The sequence below is a fragment of the Urocitellus parryii genome, chromosome 3 (genome assembly GCF_045843805.1).
Source record: "Urocitellus parryii isolate mUroPar1 chromosome 3, mUroPar1.hap1, whole genome shotgun sequence".
NCBI classification, from domain to species: domain Eukaryota; kingdom Metazoa; phylum Chordata; class Mammalia; order Rodentia; family Sciuridae; genus Urocitellus; species Urocitellus parryii.
In genome coordinates, this window is record NC_135533.1 from 10,499,129 (window position 1) to 10,511,468 (window position 12,340).

A 12,340-nucleotide genomic window follows, 5' to 3' on the forward strand; every position below is an offset into this window, starting at 1 on the left:
CTCTCTCTCTCTCCCCTCTCTCACTCTCTCTTTAAAAAAAAAAAAAAAAGAAAGAAAAAGCTGAATCATTATCCAAACCCTACAATCCCAAATTGCAGTTGGCCCTTTCGTTGATGAGATCTGCAGTTCTTCACTTGGGCCACGGGGAAGGTGATGTCTTCGCCACAGGGCTTCTGCCAGAAACATTTTGCTTTGGCCTTGGAGGTCAGGTTCCCTCCAGATGTGCAGGGTATCCCCAAAGGGCCCTTGACACCTGGGGCATGTGATTTGGGGCTAGAGGTTCCATGAAGGGAGAGGTGTTAAACGTTAACGCCTCTTAGAAAGGATTGCTTAAAAACTTCCTGCCATCTGAATACTGATTGCCTACTTGGCTTATTATGTTCTAACCATTACAGTGCCCCTTGAAATACCAGGAGTGTGTTTTGGCTTCGGATGGAGAGACCTCTATACAGAATACTGTCTGCTCCATTTCTGAGCCATCTCTGCTTTATTTCCAAACTCTGCTCATGTGTCCTGTCTCCCCAGAAGTCTTTCCTGATAAACCCCGATTTCCACAGACCCAGGTTAGGAAAAAAAAATCATTTAAGCAACCCTTCATGTAGTGCCACATTATGTTTTAATTATGCATGAATTCTGTACCTGCTTCTACCTTACTGCACATAACTCCTTGTACTTATTTTGTTCATCTTTAGAAATATTCCCAGCAGCCAGGACCAGGTTTGGTGACTGACAGATGATAAATAAGTAGTTCTAATTAAGCAGTGTCCTTTCTTTTAGGTGGCTCTTCCTGATAGTGACAATTTTTCCATGGCTCTCATCAAGCCAGTAGACGGCAAATGCTATGTGACCTAAGGGTGTTTGGGGGCTGGATGTCTCACCCACTTGTGTTCCATTATTACCAGCCCCTTTTACTGCACTTGTCCATGAGGTGCTTTCCGAGTGCGTTCTCCTGCCCAGCACTTCCATCATCCCAGTATTTATCTTATCACCTGGGAATCATCCCACTACAGATTTCCACCAGATTGCTTGCTCATCTATGGCATTTGCACTATTTCATCCTCAGCAATTAGATCATGATGTGCTAAATATCTGATTAAATAATGATTACACATGGTCGATAGCCAAATACAAGTAGAAACAGACTGCAAATTCCCCACCAATATCCATCCACAGCATCTTCTGTCTCCAACGCTATCTTCATGCTCTGGGACAATCTGAAGATCTCTATGAATCTTCTCCTTAGTTCCCCCACTGTACTCATTTCTCTAACCTAATACCATGCTGGTTGTGATGTAAAATGCCCTAGTTAGGAAATTTTTTAAAATTCCTCAATGACAGTGAAAGGGAATCAAATGGTTACCTGTCATGCATGTAAAGTGGTAAAACAGCTCTCTGCCAGTCTGACAAATTTAATAATATTCCTCCCAGGTTTTTAAAAAGGATATTAAAGTATTAGGGTATAATTGTTCCCTGGTTTTATAAAAGTGTATTGTCAATCAGAAGATTCTGTGTGTTTTCTTGGACTTCAATATTTCTTTCTAAGTAAATTCCTAAATTCTACTCTCATCACTCATAATTTTCCTGGGGTGGTTTGTAAATTTGTTATTTTAGATATCCTTTGCTTTTTCAAAAATTTTTTCTTACTTAGACAAGCTCATGTTGTACAACATAAAGCTTTTGTAGTCTGAATCATTGTAGCAGTTAAGAGGATTAAAAATATATTTCCAATATGTAATACGTATTAAGGTTTCAGGACTTTAAGGTAGAGCTTTGCTTAAAAAATAAGATAATAAATATTTATAAAATGTCTTTGATATGTCTTTTTAAGGAAATTTTCTCAGAAAAGTACTTTAATAAAAGTATTTCTTTTATCAAAAATAATTAAGGAAAGTTTATAGACAGAAGAAAATGTTTCCTGACTTCCAGCTTAATAGTTTCAAAGGCCACTTATGCCTGTAAGCTTAGAATGCAGTTTTCTTTGTAGAACTATTATGATTTTTTTTTCCTTCATGCAAAATTCACTTATTTATCATGAGCGGCCTCTAGTGTGTATTCAGTTTGCTCCTGCTTGGCTGTACATTAGTTTGTTATTAGTGACTGGAGAGCAGTTCCATGTGTTAGGAACAAGAAAAACAACTGCAGTTTCTGTCATCTTAGCATTTTATCAGTCGGCGAGAAGAACATTTTCGCATAATAGTGTGGTCTTATGATTCCTATTAGCAGTAACAGGGCTTTCACAGTGAATTTCCTCCAAGTGGCAGTGGCTCTCCAAAGCTTGTTTCTGATGTGGGAGGAAGAGTGAGTGGTCCCTATCATGCTAATGTCCTCCCTGGTTTCAGCAGACTGCTTTCAGGCAAGGGTGCAAGTTGCCATGATTTAGCAAAACAAGAGACTTGAGGCGAATCATAGGGCCGAAGTCTGAACTGAACTCTTCTTGTCTTATTTCACATGAAGTGTATTCAGGCAATTTTTAATGCAGTCAAAATTACAAATATAAATCATACAAAGGCAAGATAGTTGAAGTTAGCCAAATTGATATTATTTAATATTCATCTTTTTTACCTTTATATATTTCTTGTTTTGAAAAAAAGACTTGTCTTCCACTATTACCTCTGCTCCCTCTCCTTATAGAAGTAATATAGGTTCATTGTAATGAATTTGGAAAATACAGGAAAACACAAACAAGAAGATAACCTGAAATCCTGTGTTTATGAATAACTCTGTTAATATTTTTACAAAGAAATTTTTTCTCAATTTTTAACTTTTTGTACGTTTCTGAGTGTATGTATTTACATGTAATAAAATAGAGGTTTTTATGTATATATTGTTTTGCATCATGCCCATTTTCATTATAATATATTAAGAACATATTACCATGTCACTATAAATAGTTACATTTTTATCGCTATTCTATATATATCAGAAATGTACACAGTTTATAATTTTTTCTAAGTAAAGTTTTGATGAACAATATAAATAAAACTTTGAGTTTCTGACACTTAGGGTAATTTCTTAGGAATAAAAGACCTGCATCAAAGTAATGTTTAAAAAACAAACTTGAATTCAGTTTGATAGCTTTATTTCCAGAGTGTGTGTTCTTCTCTGCTATTTCATAAACAAAGTGAAAAAACTTATATTTCTCTGTATTCTTGCCAGAGTTATTAACCTGGTGTGTGTGTGTTTTTTTGTTTTGTTTTGTTTTTTGTGTTGCAGGGCCTCCAACCCAGGCCTCCCTGATGCTCAGCATGTGCTCTACCACTGAGCTACATCCCCAGCCCAAACCTGGTTTTTACTGATTTATCATATGAGCAATTATGTTGTTTTATTGTATATCATATGAGAAATTATGTTCTTTTAGATTATGCAGCGAAGCTGTGTGACAGACCTTATTGTAGGCATTTGAGATACCGTAGGGAACATAATGCCTGACTTCATAGAGATAAGTAAATTAAAATGTGAAGTGTGTTGCTAGTAAACAGGAAGAAACTGAAGCTGGAGAAGGGGTAACATGTTTGTGGTAGGTCAGCAGCAATTGAAGGGCGGGGCCCTTACTGAGCAAGTGACCTGAATTAAGACCAGAGAGAGAGAGAGCCACCTGAAAGCCAGTGATGGGCAAGTTGGTATCAGCTTTGGCCACATAGCAGACCACCCCAAAGCATCGTGGCTTTAAACGATGACATTTATTTTCTCACAAGTCCAAGGGTCAGCAAGGCTGATCTTCTGGGCTCACTCATCTGTCAGTCAAGTAATTGATAATGGAAAACTTTATCAATCCCAGAGGTTCCCAGAACCTCGTCCTCAATCCTGTGCTTTATCAGTTCCTGTGTACACGACCCTTCTGAGAGAAACGTGTGGATTTTACACCAAATAATTCTGCGCGTCAATTCAAACCCCCAGCTAGGTGTCCTGCAACTAATTCAAATTAATATTCAGTGTCCGGAATGAGCCTTGACCCCACAGGTTAAGGGGTTGGTCCCAAAAACCTGTCCCTTTCCTTAGAAAATCAGAATTAATGGGTTCCCAGGTTACTCACCATTCTGTCTTAGGGTTGGTATGAGGTGTCCCCTAAAAGCTCAGGTGTGACACAATGCAGGAAAGTTCAGAGGTGAAATGACTGGGTTACGGGGTAGGGTGTGGCTAGAGGAGGTGGGTCATTGGGGTGTGCCTTTGGGATATATCTTTTGTCTGTGGTGAGGGGGTCTGCTTCCTGGTGCCATGTCCCCAGCCACTTTCACCTACCACACTTTTCCGTCATGATGTTCTGCCTTATCTCAGGCCCTGAAGAATGCAGCTGGCTGCCTGTGGACTGAGACCACTGAAACTGTGAGCCCCCCAAAACATTTTCTCCTCTCAAATTGTTTTTATCAGGTATTTTTGTTATTTATACAACAACAACAAAATGCTGACTAAATCATGTCTGACTCAACTCCAAATTGGGGGTTCACAGAACCTCTTCCTCACATTTCACAACTTGTTGTAACGGCTCACAGAACTGGGGACAGGAAGGTTGCTAGGGCAGGAGCTTCTGTCCCCCATGGATTGGGATATATCGCCTTTCTGGCATGTGAATGTGTGCACCAACCTGGAAGCTCTTTAAACTCCATCATTTAGGAATCTTTATGGAAGTTCTATTACGTAGAAATGACTGATCAAGTCACTGTCGACTGCCGATTAACTCAGTCCCCAGCCCTACTCACTCCCTTTGGGCAAGGGACTGGGGCTGAAAGTCCGAATCCTCTAATCATACTTTGGTCTTTCTGAGACTAGCCTGCAACCTGGAGCTATTCTAGGAACCCTGAGCTACTAGTCATCACATCAGCAAAAGGACACTGATCAGTGAAGACTCCAGTGGTCTTAGAAGTTCTTATGTCAGAAGCCAAGGGATAAAGACATATATATTCCTTATAGTATCAGGGTATCACAGTTGGGTGGATGTACTGATGTTATTAGCACATAGATGGGACTTTCTTACAAGTTTGGAGGTTAGCCAATAATAAGGTGAGCAGCTGACTCTTGTCTTTCATTCTCTGTCCTTTAGGCTTGCCCAGTACTGCTCTCAGGGCAACAATGAGAGTTCTCAGAGACCAAAGGGAAGGCTACAGCTTCTTTAAGGTTCATAACTGACACACTGTCATTTCATTTGCATTTTGTTGGTCAAAGCAAATGACCAGGTTGATCCAATTCCATCATGGGGAAACAGACTCTTATCAGCACCTTCTGATAGAAGAATCTGTGAAGTTATATTATAAAGGGGTTTATTGGAGAAGGAGAAAAAAATTACAGTTAATTTTCTAAGTTATCATGAAGAGAATAAGGGGAAGATTTCAGGAGGGAGAGTGGTTTAGAAGAGTATGTGATGGTGAAGGGCTTCATTGTTAATGGTAATGATTTACTGTGAAACGGGAAGCCACTGTGGGGTTTTGAGCAGTGGAGTGACAGTAGCTGTCTTCTTAGGGTTGTGACATGGCGGATGGTAAGAAAGAGCCAAATGGGGAATATATTTTGAAAGAAGAACCTGTGGAATGTGCAGACAAATTGATTGTGGTGCCAAAAGAAAGAGTCAAGGATGATTCCAAGGATTTTGGACTAAGCAACTGGAAAAAAAAATTGTTTTAGGTAAGATTGATAAGACTGTAAAATGAGCAATTTCTTTGGGGGAAAGAGCAGAGATTCAGTAAAGTATGCATAGAGTTTGAGTTATTTACCCACAAAACTTTTGAATGGGCCACTTGAGTTGGATACTTCAGTCTGAGCGGAGAGAAGCTGCAGGATTCATAGTCATTAGCATGTAAAGGCCTTTAAGTCCGCAAGAGTTGGTAAGATAACCTACAAACTGCAGAAATCAGAGCAGCAAAGTCCAGGGATTGAGCTGTGGGAATTCAAGTGTTAAAAAGTCTGAGATCATTGAAGACTAACAAGGATACAACAGGAATAACCACTGAACTAGAGGAAACCAAGAAACTGTGGTCCTCATCCTTAAGTCACATGAAAAATGAGAAGGAATAGAAAGTGTCCAATGGTGTCCAGTGGTGCTTCTGTTGAACAAAGTAGCATGGGAAAACTGAACATCAGATTAGTAACCTGGACGTCTCTGGAGGCTGGAAATACTTAAGTGTGTGTGTGTTTATAATGATTTTAGATTATTTATATACTGAGATATTTAGATTTGGGTGTCTTTGGTGTCATGTCTATTGTCTACATTATATTTTCTATTTGATTTTATTTCCATTTGAAGCATCAACTCTATTTGAATGAGTACCCTCACACTTTGTATTTTGGATTTCTTTTATTTCCCAAGTAGTCCTTTTATTTTTGTTAGTGATATTGATCATCTAATGATTCTATGGTTTTGAGCAAGGCACACATAAGCCTTTGTCATCTGAATGCATTCTTTGGGATTCCTGTAATAGAGAGATCTTCATGGGGAGAACTGGGAGGCTTTAGTCTCTGTCTTTTAGGACTATAGTTTACACGTCCATGTGTAATGGTTGGAAGCATAATTTTCTATCCTTGCCAGTTTCTGTTTTTAAGTATTTACTATATATTTAGCGTATTACTTAAGAAATATTTTCCTCAACATTTTCTTAAGTAAAACTTTAGCTCTTGCCATGGGGGAAACTGTGGAAGTAAAAGCAGGATTGAGATTAAAAACACCATATGCCAGCAGAAGCTGTAGCCAGACAGCTTATTGCACTTGGCAATAGGAAGCTCAGGAGGAGCAGACAGCCTATTAGTGACCCTAATGGCGTTTATCACTGGCTGTACTTATTGAATTCTGTATATTATGTCTCAGCTGAATCACAGAGAGAAGCACAAAGCAAATAAATTACACAAAGTGATTCACTATCAGTGAGCTCTCTTTTTATATTTGTTAAGGTGAAGAACTAGCATTAACCTCTGTATGTTCTTTTGGGTTTTTTCTTGTTGTAAATAAGAGGAGACCTTCCACTCTGCAGTGCATTGGGCTGCTCAGCTACTCATGGCACTTCCTGGCACTTCCTGCCTGCTGACAACCGCCACTTCCTTCTAGGAAATAAGCCCATGCTTTGCTTTCCATTCCTATAGCCACTCTCATTCCCCTCCCCACCCCTTCTGCCTCTTTTGGAAAACAAATAATTTCTGCAAAGAGCAGAAGGGAAAGTTGACCTAATACAACTTTGACTGAACATAGCTTACAAAGGCCTGCTCTGAAGGGCGCCCGAGACGTCATTCTCTCATCCTTTAAAGATTACAACACACGAGGGTACAAGTGACTGGATGATAAATCTTAGTCTGTTTGGGCCGCTGTAACAAAATAATGTAAACGAAACTGCAGAAAAACAGCATTATTTTTTCTCTTAGTTCTGGATGCCCAGAAGGACAAGAACAACATTCCAGCAGATTCTGTATCTGGAGAGGGATGTTTTCCTGGAGCACACATGGTGCCTCCTGTGTACTCATGTTGTAGAAGCACCAAGCAAGCTTTGGGCCTCCCCCAAAACCCCTACCTCTGTTTCTAGGGGAGAACTGGGAGTTGCCCTTATGGCCTAATCACTTCTTAAATACCCTACCTCTGAGTGCCATCCTGTTGAGGATTGATTTCTACCATATGCAATCTGGAAGGACATAATCAGATGGCTGGTCTAAGAACTTAAGAGAGTGCCTTCCTGCCATCCTGTGACACTCCATGCATGGGATTTCCTGGACCGCCTTTGTTTTCTTTCTGTTCTTCCCATTGTTGTTTTAAGCTCTGACCTTCTTCCCATGACTTCATGTATTGATTTTAACTTTCCCTGCAGTACCAATTTAGGACGCATCTTTCCTTTATTCTTCCTGTACTCGTTCCCCAATCCTGGCTCTTGGCTCTTGTGCCTCTACAGCTTTCCGTAGAATGTTGTGTTTGTAATGCTCACCTGTGTTCACACCTTTAAGGACGGTGATAAGTCTTATATAACATGTTAAATGAATAGAAGTTGAACTGAGTATTCTGTATATGGAGGATTCACCAGTTTTTGAGCAAGGCACACGTAAGCCTTTGTCATCGGAATGCATTCTCTGGGATTCCTATAATGTGTGGTCTTAGCTCTGACTTTCTAGCTCTCTTTCTGCTTTTACAACTTTTGCTATTCCTAGGCACCCCAACAGATATCACCTCCAATTCCAACTGTCTAAAATCTAGTTCTTCTAACTTTGTTTTATCTAGGATTTAATCAAATTTATATAAGACATAAGGATTGAGGTGTGGCTCGGTGGTGAAACACTTGTCTAGCATGCTTGATGCCCTGAGTTTAGTCCCTAACACTGAAAAAAAAAAAAAAAAACAACTTAAGTATTGGCTTCAGTCTTTTAAAATTAAGATTGTGTAATGATTCTAGAGAATTTTGGAAAGATAATTAGAAAGGTTGACTAAACCAGCTTATAGAATGACTCTCTTAGAGCAGTAGATGGTGGTGATTTGTTAGAAGTGTTTTACATTAAACTTTTTCCCAGGGACAGCAAAAGCCTTAAGTCAGTGGTGACCCGCTGTATCTTATAACTCAATTTTTGAACAAAACTCATTCCCATTCAAAAATTTGGTAGTAGGTCTTTTAAGAATATCATCTTGAAGGAATATTGAAAGAGAATAAAATCACTACAGTTTATATGCTTAAGTGTAATTTGTATTATAAATTTTTTTTTTAGAAACACTTTGTATGATTTATGTGATTTAGTAGAAAAACTTTTTCTTTTCATGCAAACTTATTTTAGGTCATAACACTGTTTTCAACTCAGAGAATAGTTGTGAGGTTGCATGCAAAATATAAGAATTTATTTTAATGGATTCACTTTTTATATCTGTATATTATATAATTTAATATGCATACCATATTTATACCATTCATGTTTATAATGCAAATATTCCTGAAGTTTTCCTGACTTATTTATTTTACTCTTTTAAAATGTTTTATTGGTGCATATTAATTATACAGAATAGTGGGTTTTATTGTGGCATATTAATATGTGCCTATAACAGCTTCATTCCCAGTACCTACCTCCTCTCTCTTCGCTCATCCCTGCCGGTCTACTACTTCTTCTATCTTACTTGTGACTTTTATAAAGTCCCTTTTGTTACTATTTCCTGTCTACCTTCCACATATGAAAGAAAACATATGACCATTGTCTTTCTGAGTCTGGCCTATTTTATATAACATGATTATTTCCAGTTCTATCCATTTTCCTACAAATGAGATGATCATTCATTATGACTGAACAAAAGTTTATTGGGTATATATACCACATTTTCTTTATCTATTCGACCTGTGATAAACACTAGGCTGGTTCCACAGTTTGGCTCTTAGGACTCACCTTGTTGTAAACATGGGTATGTATGTATTGCTATAGTATGCTGACTTTAATTTGTTTGGACCAATACTGAGGAGTGGATATAGCTGGGTCATATGTGGTTTCTGTCTTTTGAGGAACATCTGTACTGATCTCCATAGTGGTTTTACTAATTTACAATTCCACCAAAAGTGTATAAATGTTTCTTTTTTCCCCCACATCCTCTCCAGCATTTATTCTTATTTGTAGTCTTGATTTATTTTTCTCTTTCTAGAGCAAAGAAGATATTACAGTTTGAGCAAAGAGTTGATGATATATTTATAAAATTGCTTTTCTTTCACAACTGTTTTTCCTTCAGTTTTGCTGTCAAACTATTTTTTTTCTTCTTTGTATCTCATACATCCTTGGTTCTACCTACATAGGTCATTCATTAAAAATGTAAACTGATTTTCTGGAATGGGAATAATCTCATTCCCAGAAAATGTAGGTCATTTAGGTAGAATTGTCTGAACATTGACATCCTGAGCTTTGAAAGTCATAGGCACATGCAGAATTTCTTTTCATGTAGAAAATCCATTCTCGTGTGCAATGGAAGCCACTGACAGCATATTCCCCACCCTCGGGTATAGTATTCAGCAAAGGAGAGGCAATGGAGTAATTTCTGATGGAGCGTACTAGGCTTGGAGTGGATTAGTGTTTATCAGATGTTACACTGAAAATTAAAATTCTTTGATTAAAATGTGATCATTAAATTGGCATTAAATATTATTTTCAAGGACTAATAACTTTGTAACATTTTGGAATCAACATGTCAGTCATCATGAGAGTGACTTTCTTCAATGCATCTTTTTTCAAAGTTTGTGGTGTGTTTAAATTAAATTATCTCTATATTCACTGCATTTGTACAAATAAATATTGATATGTGATTAATATATAACCCATTGAGGCAATAGGTTAAGCTGGTGTAAATAATAAGTAGAATAAAATGTACGTAGGAAAATTGAAAAATTTAACCTACCTTAAGAATATATCTAATTGATTTTAATTAAATCAGTTTTATTAAGTATAATAATAATATAAAGTTTATTAAGTATAAATAATAATAATATAAAGTTGCAACTAATTTGTCCTCTTAGTCATGCAGTAAGTACTCATTACCGTTCATTATTTTACAAAAGGGAGAAAAGGAAGAAAATTCTGTGTAGAGCATACTTGGAATGATTTTGTTCCTATCGAGTCTATGGGGTCTTGTTTTATGGTCTAGAACAGGTGTTGGCAGACAGTGGTGTGCAGCCTGCCTCTGAGTGGCCATGTGGGAACTCGGCCATGTGCTGATTTCCTGTTCCTCCAGCTGCTTCCATGCTACCATGGCAGAGTTAAACAGTTGTGACAGAGACTGTGTGCCCACAAAGCCTGAAGAATTGATTCTCACTCTTCAAGGAAAAAAATGCTGATCCCAGCCTTGAATAGGGTCTCTCCAAGGAATTTCTGGTGGTGGCTGGTGTGGTGGTATATAAAGACCTTGTCTAGGGAAGATCTTGTCCTCATGGTGGGTGTTTCCTGTCCTCAGAGCAGTGCAATGATGCAGGGTTCACCTTCCAAAGTCGGTCTGGTTAGAGTGCACAGTCTCTGTGCAACCACCAGCATGTCTCAGTGTCGGCAAGGATGTGGATCAATGGACTCATTGCTGCCAGTCTTACAGCAGTTTACCCCCTCCAAAAGGAACTCCCCTCCAGCTCTCACCCCACTTCCTTCCCCTTGCCTCAACCACTCTTGACTTGCGTCTCTATCAGTTTCTCTACTGTGGACCTTCTAATAACTGGAATCATATTATATATGAACTTTTTTGGATATATTTCACTTAATATCTTTTTTATTTATGCAATACAGTTATACAAAATATTGGGGTTCATTTGGACATAATCATACAATAGTTTTTTAATACTGCATTATAGATATACATAAAGGCAAAAATCACTGTTCATGTAAGCTCATGGGATAATTTGGTCAGTTTCATTCCACCATTCTTTCACTTTCCCCTCCTTCTTCCCCTGTCTCAATCTCTTTCTGTGTTCCACTGATATCCCTTCTATTTTCATGGGATCCCCCCACCCCCACCCCAACACACACCCCTTAATTCCTTATTTTGGTCTAGCTTCCACACAAGAGAAAACACTTGACTCTTGACTTTCTGGATCTGGCTTATTTAGCATGGATCTTAGCACTTAGCATGGTGTTCTCTAGTTCATCCACTTATTAGCAAATGCCATAATTTCATTCTTTTTAATGGCTCAATCAAACTCCAGTGTGCAGATATATCATATTTTCTTTACTCATTCGTCTGTTGATGGGCATCTGGGCTGGTTCCATAACTTGACTATTGTGAATGGTGCTACGTACATTGATATTAATGTATATTAATATATCCGTATAGAATCACTTAAAATATTTTTGAGGGTGATACAAGTTGTATCACATATCATTCCTCATCCATCCATGGACATTAGGTTATTGGTTATTGTAACTAATGCTGCTATAAACATTATTTTATAAGATTTTGTTTGCATATATGTGATAATTTCTGTCACCTACATTCCTGGGAATGGAATTGCTGGTGAAATGGTAACTCTGTGTTTTATGCTTGATTGCCACACTGTTTTATCTCTTGTTAAGATTCTTTATCCACTTTTTAAATGCTTTAATTTTGAAGAACAGTTTTAATTTCATAGCAAAATCAAGAGAAAGTCATAAAGATATCCAAGTTACCACCTGTCCCACACATGCTCTGCTTCCTCATGATCAGCATCCCCCACTAAAGTGGAACATTTGCTGCAAGGGTGAGTAAACCTACTGTGGTGAGTCATTGTCACCCAGATTTCATAAGTGCACTCTTGGAGTCATGTGTTCTGTGGGTTTGAACAATTGCACAATGACATCATGTGTCCACCACCATAGAATCACACATCAGTCCCTGTCCTGGGCTGCTGTCCAGTGTCTACGTACCATTGTTGCACATATTTTGTCTGGATTTCTAGGAGGT

At 38.2% G+C, this 12,340-nt stretch overlaps 1 protein-coding gene across 1 annotated transcript in view; it reads left to right on the forward strand.

Moving 5' to 3' along the window:
• Window positions 1-12,340, forward strand: part of Tpk1 (thiamin pyrophosphokinase 1) — a 332,659-nt gene that overhangs the window by 133,029 nt on the left and 187,290 nt on the right. The window lies entirely within an intron of this gene.